Here is a 12,573-nt window from a genome sequence, read left to right as displayed (position 1 = left end):
GGGCTGCCGGGCAGAGCTGGGGCTGCCGGGCAGAGCTGGGGCTGCCGGGCAGAGCTGGGGCTGCCGGGCAGAGCTGGGGCTGCCGGGCAGAGCTGGGGCTGCCGGGCAGAGCTGGGGCTGCCGGGCAGAGCTGGGGCTGCCGGGCAGAGCTGGGGCTGCCGGGCAGAGCTGGGGCTGCCGGGCAGAGCTGGGGCTGCCGGGCAGAGCTGGGGCTGCCGGGCAGAGCTGGGGCTGCAGGGCAGAGCTGGGGCTGCCGGGCAGGTTGGTGGGGGGCAGGTTGATGGGGGACGGAGGAAGCCGTAGAAACTGCTTCCATCTCCTGCTGCAGTATGGAAGAACACCAAGTCTCCCCACAGAACTGGGAGTTTAAAATCTCCCAGAGTTCAAGATCAGTGTGCAGAGCATGGTTATTTTACTAAGCTGTTCAAATAAGAAGCTATTTTAGGGCCACAAGTTAGTTTGTTCAATGCAATAGCTTCCTCTGACCGTTTAGTTACTCCAGCCTAACATGTGAAGCGCAGTTTAAGGCAAAGCTTCACATACTGCTGCTGTGGTATTGGAAGGAACCTCTAAGGGCAAGTTTATTCCTAAAATCCAAATGTAGGAAGGACCGAGTGCTGGATGGACAGCATCCTAGGGAGCGGGTGAGGAGTCCTCACACAGAGGGCAAGCTCTGCCTGTGCTGCAGCCCACTGCCAGCCTCCGTGTCCTTCACAGGGTAACAGCTGTATCTCATACAATCATGCAATTCAAAGGACAACAGGTTTTGACTGAAAGACCAAGCCTCAGCTTCTGGGCTGTTCACGCTGAACCACACGAGCAGAGGGCACAGAGGTTCTGAAAGGCTGCTTTGTGCTCTGGGTAGGAAGTTCAAACTGACGTGCCTTTTCCAAGGCAGAGGAGAAAGGCAGCGTGCAGCCTGGAGCCAGCCAGGGAACGGCAGGAGTCAGGAGTGTTTACACTCTGCTACCTGTCACTTTAATTGGCCATAATAGACATGCCAGACCTCATCATGCACAGGGTCTAGATCCAAGCACTCCTTTTCACAGGTCATTGCTTATGCTCTGAAAGTTTTAACATTAAAAGACTTTAGCAGACTGCTAATTTGATCCTCTAAAGAAAGTTAAAAGAAAAAAAAAAAAAAGCTCTTTCCTGTTAATTTGAAGTTGCATCCCATCGATCTCTGGGCTGCTTCCCACTACTGGACTATCATACTCTCATTAGCCGTCACTGGAGGCTCAAAGCAAGGAACATCCCTTTACAGAAGGGAAAAACATCCTAGTCTGCAGTGTTAGGAACAAGAGTACATTCCCTTCACCTTCAACATGGATGGGGGCCAGCATATGAACCACAGAGTTCAGAATAAAACCCATCAGATTGTTTGGCACCTTGACTCAACACTGATCACTTTTAGTTTTGAGCTGCAAGACAGTTTCCAGTCTCTTTCACATACCTAGAGAAAGAGGTGCGAAGGGGTACCGTGCTGGTATACCACGAGGATGTCACAAATTGTCACTTGGAATCTTCTAAGGTGTCCACTCCAGTAAGAGCGGGAATGAGACCTAATTATCTGAAAAAGCCTCTGGTAACATTTCTAGTGTGCAGTTCTTTTGACTACAAGCTGCCAGACCTCTGCAGACTGATACCACTGCCCTTCCCATGGAGCAAGCTGCTGGGACAGCCCACAGCAGGTACCCGCCTGCCACCCCTCCTCCAGGCCAGGGCACCCAGGCCAGGCAGCTCTATGTTGAAACGAGCTGGGTCAACTCAGCATCGCCTTTGCAGCATGCAGAGGGGAGCTGCAGCCCTTGGTTTAAACAAGCTGGTATACAACTGAAAAAAAATGATTCACGGTATTTGCCTAAAAAGATCTACACAGCAGATAATAAATGTGACATAATTAACCCTCTTGAGAAGCCTTTGCCTTGAGATGAGACAATCTCTATTTTTAAAGTCAGAACAGCAGCAACAGGGAGGGAGGACAGAAAATGTCAAACTCTTACCAGGGATTGGCTCCTGGGACTGATGCTCAGGCCTGCCCTGTTAAACCTGCCCCTCTGGGCAGTGGGGCCAGTGAAGGTAGCTCTAGTACAGCATGGCCAGTAGCCTTTACCATGATGTTGGCACAGATAGTTGGCGATAAAATTATGAAGACCGTTGTGCCCTGGGTGCCATATGGCCAACCGCAGGCCAGATGTCACAACGTTCCTTGCACACAGGAAACACTGCACTGCAGTTCAGTTAAAGGCCTTCCAAAGACACCCCAGTACAGACCAGCCTTAAGGGTCAGAGGTAAGGCCAGATTATGTCATTTTGAAGCAATACTACAAGTGAACACCTATACCATGTCAGTGAGAGCTGGAGGCTACTTGCAAAGAAATGTCTTTATTTTAAGCCTAAAGCACAGTCCAGCACTTGCTTCTCAGTTCGGTTCCTTAATTAACATAGTCTGTAAATTATAAAATGCTCTTTGCAACTGGTATTTGCTGCTCAGGAGATAGCTGAGCTCACATGTGAACTTGTTTTCCTTGACAAGCCTCAAGGTCACCCAGTTGGGTACTCAGTAAATAGCAAAAAACTTGCATCATACTTGTCCCCGGGTTCTGCAGGCACGTGGCTGAAGAGCTCCTTGAGCAGATTTGGTGCTGCTGGGTGAGGAGGAGGGTACTGCTGGTACCTCCAGGAGTACCATTAGGCACAAACAGCATGAAGAACAGGAAGAAGCTGTCCCAGGCAGGAACAGTTCTGCCTATGGCTAAGCTAATTATTTACAGTGGCCCTGGTCAAACTCCCTTCCCCCAAAGAATGTGGAAACTCTAATATTTTGTTTTCTATACTGCTGCAAGTTTGGCCTCCAGCAAACACAAGAAAATAAAGACATTTAAAGAAAAACAAAGAAAATAAAGATTCTTTGCCTCACAAATCATATTTCTGTCTTCTCGCCCACCCAGGTTAGATTACACTGCAGTCTCCTGAGGAGAGGAATGATTGGGGAATGGGAGCAGTTTCAGACCCCAAGAGGTAGAGAAACATCTCGAGTTTCCCCAGCACAGTATGAAATCCAGCCATGCTTGATGATGAGTAGTTTAAGTTGGCAAGCAGCAGGAAAGCATTAAGGATGTGGCTTTGCCCTAGTTTATACGGAAACACTTCCCAGAGCTCATTGGTCAGTCTGAATGCAGACAAGCCTAAAAACTAATTAACTTCATGTTTAAGAAATACTAAAGTAGCTCTGAAGAGCTCTTCATTAGGAGCAAGGAGCTCAAGGACCTTGGCTGCTCTTCAGCTGCTAACAGGGCAAACCACAGGTTAAGGCTTCTCTGCTGCAGGAATAACTGGAATTGCAGCCTTTATCCAGCAAAGTTTGCAAGCACCGATTTTTAAAAACTTTCATTCTCCCCATCTATTTATAAAAGGCGCTTTTTTTATTTTTGAAGAAAGGCTCTCATAGACCTGCAATTTTATTTTCTTACAATGAAGTGAACACACTTAATTGTAGAAGTGCTGCCAAGCACATCATAGCACTTACATGACAAACACAAATTAAGAACCCAGTGATCTCTGGCAGAGTCAACAAGTTGTGTTTTTTCACTTATATGGTAAAATAGAAAACATGGCTTATTTTAGAGTTTACAGCTATGTGTGGGCAGATGTTTCTACCCTTGAACCTGCACAGACAAAACAGATAGGGACCAAGCAGAAATAATTTATAACATTAGTTTGCACACTGAAAACAAGATTCAAAGCAGAGCCAGAGACCCCTACTACTAACCAGCAGTATTAGCTGCAACACAGTGCCCAAAAGCACCATTTTACACCGTCAGGAAGCACTTACAGAGCCTGTCTTATATTTGGTGCAGTGATCAACCTAAATGACTATAGAAAGAACAAAAGGACTTACATTATTACACTGCAATTCAGAATTTAAGGGGTCAGCTACCCAAACATAGTGGGGATTTTTGAATATGAATGTTCGGATAATAGTTACTTCAGCAGCAATCCATGAGCAGCTTTATAATCATTTAAATTATTTCACTAGGACACTGTATTGAAAAGACTGAAAGAATTAAGGTCAAGGTATGCTCAACACATGTAACAGGATTGGTTAATCAATAACTGCAGCAAAGCTATTCCATTCCCCTTGCTGTTTTGGCACAGAAAGCATTTTGTTTTGCAGCCTTTACACATGGCTAAGATCCCCCAACCACTACGGCATTAAGAGCCCTGACAAGGCAACCTGAGAAACATCTGCACGTCAGGTGCCTTCTGGGAGACTTGCTGCTGTTTGCGGTAATTCTTCAAATAACAAAGTTAAAAGAAGCCCATTAAAAGAGGTTTAAAACTGTTTGAAGGCTACCACATTTAGCATCGGGAACAGCTCAAGCTCCTCTCAGTTTGGACAGACGCTGCCAGCCAGCCAGTAGAAATTCCACTATCTCCTTCTGTACCCAGCTGTGTGAGTAACATTCCACACTACTGCACATAGCTGGTGGTGACGCCGTGTTATTCCCCCCTTCCCAAATTTCACAAGGGCCACAGGCAGAAAAATCACTCGGATTGCCAACAGGTTCACACTTCACTTCTTGCTGAGAACCAAGAAACAATTAGGGATGTAGTCCCAGCCCTGGCGAGCAACCCCGCATTGACCGTGCCATCTGACTGGAGTATGACTGTTTTCAATGGGAGCGCCTGTGAAGCATATCAAAACGCATTGAAAAAAATCACAAATTATACTGGTATAAGGGCTTGAATACAGGTACCATGAAGCCCACATTCAGGGAGCCTATTCTGAACCTATTTCAGAAGTGTTCTCTCATCCGTCCCTCTTCCTTAACGTTAAGTAGTTAAAGCAGCCAAATAAAGTGAGGATAAATTGTTATCTGCGCCCCCAAAGCCACTAACCTTACGCATCTGCCAGAACAAATGAAGATTATTGCTACTATCAAAGCAGCAACATTATCTGCCACCCAAAAATCAGCACTAGAACGGCACAGAGCGAGGATGGTGTTTGCCTGCCCCGGGGTCTCTGTCATAGGTCACTTCTGTGTAACAGAAAAGCACAATTGCCTGTCTCCATTTCAGAGACACAACCGACTCCAGACCAAGAACTGTTAACATCTCCCACCACGGAAAGCTGCAGAGGAAGATCTCTGCTGGGAGCTGCTTTCTTACGCTGCCAAGCACGTACAACACAGGCCCAACTCTGTGCAGCTCATCAGAGGCAGGACCGCTTCGCCGACTGCTCTAGGGCGACACAGGTCCCACATGCGGGCCACGTACGGGATCTGCAGTTACGGAACAGACTGTCGTGACAGCCACATACTAACCGCAAATCATTTTTTCCTGGCTATGTCACCAGTATCCCAGAGCCAGCAAATGCATTCAGAACCACAGTTGGGTATTAAAAACATTCAACAATAAGTAATGGCAATCCAAACACAGCATCAGTGCCACAGAAAATAATTACAGAACAAGCCTGTGTCTTGTATTCACCCTTAAAAAGTACTCTTTTCTCCGCTTCCCCTTTTAAAGGTTTAAAGCCCAGATCTCAGGCATGTCCAGGTGACAGACCTGAGGGCTGCATGAGGTTCAGCTCCGCAGGAAGACACGTCCCCCTTCTTCCCCGACACCCCCGCTTCACCACGCACGGCTGCCAACACGACCACATATGGTTTTGCGTTGTCCCCATAGAAGAGTATCGCCAGAGCTCTCCAGGACCCGCTCGCTTCTTCAGTTCCACAGCGAGCCCAGCCTTTCAGCCCACACGACTCCGGAGTGACAAACCCCTCCCTAGGCAAACAAGGGGAAAAAAACCCAACAAACCAACCCAGCCCGGTTTCGCTATACCTATTTCCTGAATTTCAAAACGCTCCGCTGCAATCATGAAAACACAGAGAGGTCAGAGATGCTCTTCCTCCTCCTCGACCCCCACAGACCCTCGCCTGGCTGGCGAGGAGCAGGTGGAGCGGAGCAGCCCCACGGACCCCCCCGTCCTCCCTCCCGCACGCCGGGGCTGCGGCGCCAAACCCCCAACACCGCCGCCAAGTTCCTCCTCACCGCGCACGACGACACCGGCCACCTCCCGCCTTCTGCTGCCGGGCTGCCCGTACCTGGCCCGGCGCCGGGAGGCCGGCCCCGCCCCCCCGCCGGCCCCGCCCACAGAGGGGGCGGGCAACCGTTGGCGGCGCGCGCGGGCCCGCCCCGCCGTTGCTAAGCGACGCGGGGGTGCGGGGGTCCGGGGGTAGGCGCTCGGTACCGGGGTTCCGTGACGTCGCAGCGCGGGGCTGTAGCGGGGTGTGTGTGTGTGTGTGTGTGTCTGTGTGTGTCCGGACTTCCCCTGGGTGTGGGGGGCGGACACGGACACAAACGTCCCGGTCGCACGCGGGGGCGAGTCGGGGGTTGGGGTTTGTTGTTCGCGGTTGGTTCCTCCTGTGAGGGTGTGAGTGACGCTTCCCCGACCCCGCCGGTGGTTTTAGTCGCAATGCTTCAGTTTTGGTCAAAATTATCCGTGACAACTGGGAAAAAAGGAAACTGCGTGGGTTTCCTGAGAAATGAAATGTGGCTTAATACCCGGGTAATTATATATATTTTTATATACACACACATACATATATACACTCACACATATATATTTATATCTCTCTATATATCTGTGCTCAAACCCAGGGCAGCCAGAGCGGTGGGAAGGAGGTCACCGAGTGATCTGGGTGAGGGCAGGTAGAGCATCGCCTCCGCACGGGCTGGGGCACCCACCAGCCTCTCCTCCCGGGTGTCAGCCAGCCCCTTCCTGCGGGCGGTGTCTGCAAGGAACACATCTGACATGCCAACGGAGGAATTTTTAACAGACCAACGTCGAGTTTCCAATGCCTCGTAAAGTGAAGGGGCTGTCGTGGCAAAAAGGCCCCCCCCGGGCAGTGGGGATGTCAGGTCCCCAGATAGGGACAGTCTCTGGGGTCACCAGGGTTGACCGGGGCTGATCTTGCCTGCCTGGTGTGCTCTCATTCCTACAACTGGGTGATGATAAAACACACGTACGGCCTTCCCGTGATGGTGGTGCCGCTCTAAAACACCCTCAATGTGCTACAAAGCAAACCAGATCCTGTTAGGAAGTGATGTCTGTTTGTCCTTGGTTTTAATCCCTTTAGTTACAAGATAAAGAAAAGCAAAACAAAAAGGCTGAGAACACTCACACTGACTTCATTACTTTAAATTCACTGCACTTCTTATAAGTTGTGTAACTTCCTTTTTTGCAATGCCTCATAAGAATTGTGTTTACTGTGCTGTCTGTGCTAATAAAAAATTAAAGAAATGAAATTTGTTTCTGTGGCTTTGCAGTAGAGGACTCAAAGGCAGAGGGTGGTATTCAAACAAACATTTTCTGCAAAATACATTTCCAGGAGTCAAACCCTGCCCTTACTGACTACCACAGTTTTCACCGGAGTTACACACGGAAGGAAACACTGCGGGATTTAGCCAACAGACCAGCACCTCTCTAACAGATAATAGCAAAGTTAAAACTAGTATTATAGTAGAGATGTTAAGAACATAAGCACAACCGCTGGGTACACCTGGTGCATGTATTACTCAGTATGCTACCCAGGACTTTGCCATTTATTATACAGTAATAATTGAGAAGGCATAAATGTCTCATTGATAGAAGCATTCCTCAGTAAAGCTCCTAGAAAATGTACAGGTTTTAGACAATTGCTTCTTATTAAGGAATGACTAAAAACTTTATTAAGTAATAACCATAGCTATAATACAGGTCCGTTTCCCACTTCATTAAAGCTAAGCCTGATTAAGTGGAGATTGTTACAGGCTGGCTTTGATCTCCATTGAGACAAAACCCTTGTTTTTTACGTATTTCATGGTGAAGTGGTAATTTTCTGTTTAATAAGACTTAAGATTTGTTTCCTACAAAGGGAAAAGCCAAGCATGTTGTCATGGCTGGGGGAGGGCAGGTGGCCATCACTGCCTTCTCTTGGAGGAATGAGAATTATATCTGGAGTGACACAGACCTTTAACTGCTTCATGCCTAAGAGCCGCGAGGGTGAGGAGGAGAAGCTGCACGTCTGCAGATTCTGCTTAGTAAGACTGGCAGCTGCAACTCAAATCAGTGCCATAGACGGAGATGTTGCACGATATGTTTTTTCCATCTGAGATTAGAAGTCTATTGTCTTGTCCTGATTTCAGGCAGCTGAGGAATCTATGGAGGTCAGTAATAGCTTAGATGACCACAGACACTGAAACATGCTGCAGGCTTCATGCTTAGTTTGTGTGAATAGGATCTGCACACCGAGACTCCCATGAACATGGTATTTTCTGACTCCATTAATAGCAGACTTTCTGATTTTTGAAGAAAGACAGACGTGCTCCTCCAGTACCATAAGAGCTGGCCTCTGGAAATGGCAGGGCAATCCCTCACACTCAGTTTCCACCTTAGTTCATCTTCGTTTTTCCTAAATCCCATCTGCCATACGCCTACTTGTACACAGCGGTATTTGCAAAGTATGTGTGCTCTTGAGTCCTGTCCAGGGTTTGAGGTTAGGATAGTGACAATTACCTTTCTGTTAATGGACAGACTTTAAACCCCATTATCACCAGAAAGCAAAGAGATGGCTACACTGGCAAAAGGATGCTTGGTACCACCAGATCCCACATGAATGAAAAGGGTGTTTGCAGAAGTATGCCAGAGGAAATCTGGGCAAAATGTTCATATCTGGGTGCTTACAGAAAGATTGCTGAATACAAAGCAGAGTACCTAAATCACCATCACTGCTGACTTCCAGTAGCAGCCAGAGTCCCTGTTGAAACCAGGGGCTCCTGGCCAGGAAACGCCGGGCTGGGTATGCTGTTGAAAGGGTTTATGGCAGGACAACCTGCTGATCTTGTACAAAGCACTGCAATTTCTTCTGGAGCAATTCTGAACAAAGGCTGGCACCTCCTCTGCTGTTGCAGAGGCAGAACCCTTCCTCTGAATCTCACTAACGCATCACTCACAGGCTAGTCACCCTAATGACAAGAAACTGGATCTGAAATGTGAAGAACAGAGACTAATTAATAATGAAGATAATGAGATCACCAGAATGTATATACCAAACCCACTTCTTAATTATCTCATGAAAACTGGCAACTCCAATCATGCTTCAAGGGCCTTTAATCATGCTCTCTCTGATGAATATTGGTGGCTATTTTGCACAGATACTTATGTAAAAATATCTTTTGTGTGGGTTTTCCCCCTACAATAATAGCTGGCCAAGTTACTACTGCACGTTACTGCTCTGCTTCAAAATGAGGTATCGCAGACTAGTAATTACAGCCGGCCTGATCTTCATCTCATCTACTCTCATCTTATTTTGGAGTGCCTCCTTTGAAGCAAATGCAATGAGACTGGTGTGAATTACTGCAGTATTATTATGAATTCCTTTTATTATGACAGAACAAATGAAGAATGATCCCTAATGAAGCTACTTTCTGCAGAAATGCAGGGAGCATGCAGTCCCTGCCCCAAACATCTTACAATCAGAATAGGCAAAAATAGACCTTGAGATAGGGAAAAGGGAAAGGAGAGAGCACAGAATGAACTCTCTCCCAGCTACAATTTGTTACCATGACTTGTTTGAAGGAGAAGTCAGGAGGATGCTAAGATAGGATGAAGACAGGAAAAGTGTGAAGCTGCTGAGCTGAAGACTGTAGAAGGGGAAGAAGCAGGATGAATTTACAGCAGCTAGAGCCTTTTCAGAGCTTCCTGCAGTTTCCTCCTTGCCCTCCCCTTCCCTGAATCCCTGATTAGGGTGAGGAGGTCAGCTCCAAACTGCAGCTGCACAGGAATATGCTCTGGGTGGAGCAGGCTCAGTTCAACCCCTGCTCCCACTCCCAAAAACCAAGACCCCAAGTATCTGCAGAGAGGCTTGTTTCAGCAAGTAAGGAAGCAGCTCTTTGGACTCTACACCATGGGGTAGACCATGGGGGTCTGCTCTACCTAAGATTGCCATTAACATTAATAAGAGCAGAGTACTTGCTTGTATGCGACCCTCAGGAATACGGCAGGCAGCCTGGCAGATCAAACAGCACAGGTCAAACAAAGGGCTCGCAACAGAAGGTCTCTGCACAGACAAGAGCACTGAAGGCATGATGGGGCTGGCTGAGGGCCCATTAGCATCAATTCCTTGGGCCTATAATGAGTTGGACCTAGCTCTATGGCGTGCAATTATAGCACAGAGATATTTCAGGGGACTTAACCATTGCTCTCTCTAGAGATGAGCTACTTGCAATCTCTTTGCCATCAGTAGGTTACACTTTGGCTGCTTAATGAGGCTGCATTTGGAGAGATTTTCTGTGTTCTTCTCCAAAAGCCTGAGGGTCAGTAAGTCAAGAACTAAGAATCCAAAGGCTGGATAATGGAACAGGATATGCAACACCTCTGAAAAGTGGTTTATTTTTTGCTCATCACTGCAATTGTATCATTAGGTTTTTCATATCAAGCTCTGAAGGTGTCTCATAAGAGTAGCTGTGAATCCACGATTAAAGCACCTTTATTGAAAGCATCACAGAAATACGCCAGGCACAAAATCTATTCTATTTAGCCTTGGTCAAAATCTCCAATAATAAAACTTAAACAACAGGTTACATGAGGAAATTCAAATGAAAAATATATAGCTGGGAGGACTGTGCAGACTGAGGGCATGGACACATTCACTTCTCAGGTAAGAGCACAGAAGACAAACAGGGAAAGTGTGATCATTTGTCCTGGTTTCAGCTAGGATAGAGTTAATTTTCTTCCTAGTAGCTGGTACAGTGCTGTGTTTTGGGTTTAGTGTGAGAATAATGTTGATAACACACTGATGGTTTAGTTGTTGCTAAGTAGCGCTTATCCTAAATTAAGGATTTTTCAGTTTCCCGTGCCCTGCCAGCAAGCAGTTGCACAAAAAGCTGGGAGGGAGCATGGCCAGGAGAGCTGACCTGAACTAGCCAAAGGGCTATTCCATACCACAGAATGTCATGCTCAGTATAGAAACTGGGGGGAGTGGGCTGGGAGGGGTGGATCACTGCTCAGGCACCAGTCAGTGGGTGCTGAGCAGTTGCCTTGTGCATCACTTGTCTTTTCATGGGTTTTATTCCTCTCTCTTTTCATTACAATTATTATTACTGTTGTTATTATTTTAGTTATTAAACTGTTCTTATCTCAACCCACAATTTTATTTTTTTTTTCATTTTATATACTCCCATCCCACTGGGAGGTGGGAGGAGGGAGCAAGTGGCTGCGCAGTGCTCAGTTGCTGGCTGGGGTTAAACCACAACAGCATCCCTCAAACAACTCAGAGCTTAAACCAAAGTGGAGCCAAGCAGCTCCATGTTGCACCAAAAAGACACAAACACATTTATTCAGCTGTCTCCACTGCGGTGAATTAACTCTGCTCCTGTGTGGCTGCAATGACAGAAGGCGCTACTGGCTCTACCAGAGCAAGCAACTGGCCAGGAGTTAGGTGAGCCTGGAGGTGTGGATGGAGCAGGGGCTTCCGACAGCCCCTCTTATGGATGTGTATCTCTGCTGGATTCTGCTTTGCATGGTCTGTAAAAGACAGGCTGCTGGCTGAAGAACACACTTTTTGGTAATTTCAGATCTGAGCACATTTTCATTACATTTAAGCTTTTAGCCCCTACTCTGTATAACGTAACTTGTTAGCAGAGGAAAGGAAAAGAAGAATCAGCTAGCCAGGACAAGAATAATTCATACTCACCAGTGGCTAATTCTCACACAGCACACAGCCAACAGCAAGGTTGCAGAGCACAACATCCTAAAGCAATGAAAAGCCTGTTCTGAGCTCATGAGTGCAACTTCACTTTGGTCCTATTGCTTGTTAGCGTTAACATATCTCTTTAATCACACAATCACATGCTATTTCCCACTGGTCTGGATTTGTTCAGGACACAGGCTGGATGGTACTTAGTTTATCAGCAACTATTCAATATCTGCTTTAGTCTGCTTGATCAAAGTGTAGCTTCATGTCTTATTTACGGCTACTACTAAGAGCCTGCTCTGTAGACAGAACTATTTATTTCCCCCCAAGCTTTTCTGTGGTGTTCATCACTCTGACATCTGAGTGCTCTGCAAAGATTAATTTATCTTCATAAAGCCTCTTCAAAATGAGAGAAGATGGTATTCCCATTTTACAGATCAGGCGCTGTTGCATAGACAGATTGAGGTCAAACATTTCCACTCATGATAGGTCTTAATATGAAATGTCTCAGATCTAATTTTTTTTAGGTATCTTCAAATATAACACCAAAATAAAAATCTTCTGGTTTTGTGCATTAAAATAGAGCTCTGACTGGCTCCTTATGAAAACAGGTATTATAAGAACAGGAGGAACAGGAACTGTAAATGCTGGTCACCAGAAATAAGGATGAAAGGTTTCTGACTGCCAGTCTCAGGAATACTGAAAACCAACAAGATAACCCATGTGAACATAAAACACATTATGGGCCTTCAATGAAGCAGCAAAATATACCTTGAAAACTATACACATAGCAATTTTTCTCTGCAGTTTACAACACAGGACCACATCCTGA

At 46.7% G+C, this 12,573-nt stretch overlaps 1 protein-coding gene across 5 annotated transcripts in view; it reads right to left on the bottom strand.

The window, feature by feature from the left end:
• The window catches only part of RAB11FIP4 (RAB11 family interacting protein 4), a 132,711-nt gene that overhangs the window by 27,297 nt on the left and 92,841 nt on the right, over window positions 1–12,573 (bottom strand). The window contains exon 1 of one of the 5 annotated variants that reach the window (XM_074921873.1): window positions 6,058–6,101. The exons of the other annotated variants lie outside the window; for them this stretch is intronic. The gene's annotated coding sequence lies outside the window, so the exon portion shown is untranslated. Of the gene's footprint in view, window positions 1–6,057; window positions 6,102–12,573 lie in introns of those variants that run through there. 5 annotated transcript variants of the gene reach the window in all.

The sequence above is a fragment of the Athene noctua genome, chromosome 18 (assembly GCF_965140245.1).
Source record: "Athene noctua chromosome 18, bAthNoc1.hap1.1, whole genome shotgun sequence".
Lineage (NCBI taxonomy): Eukaryota > Metazoa > Chordata > Aves > Strigiformes > Strigidae > Athene > Athene noctua.
Note: the sequence above shows the minus strand (reverse complement) of the source record. Positions and strands in the feature narration are given on the sequence as shown.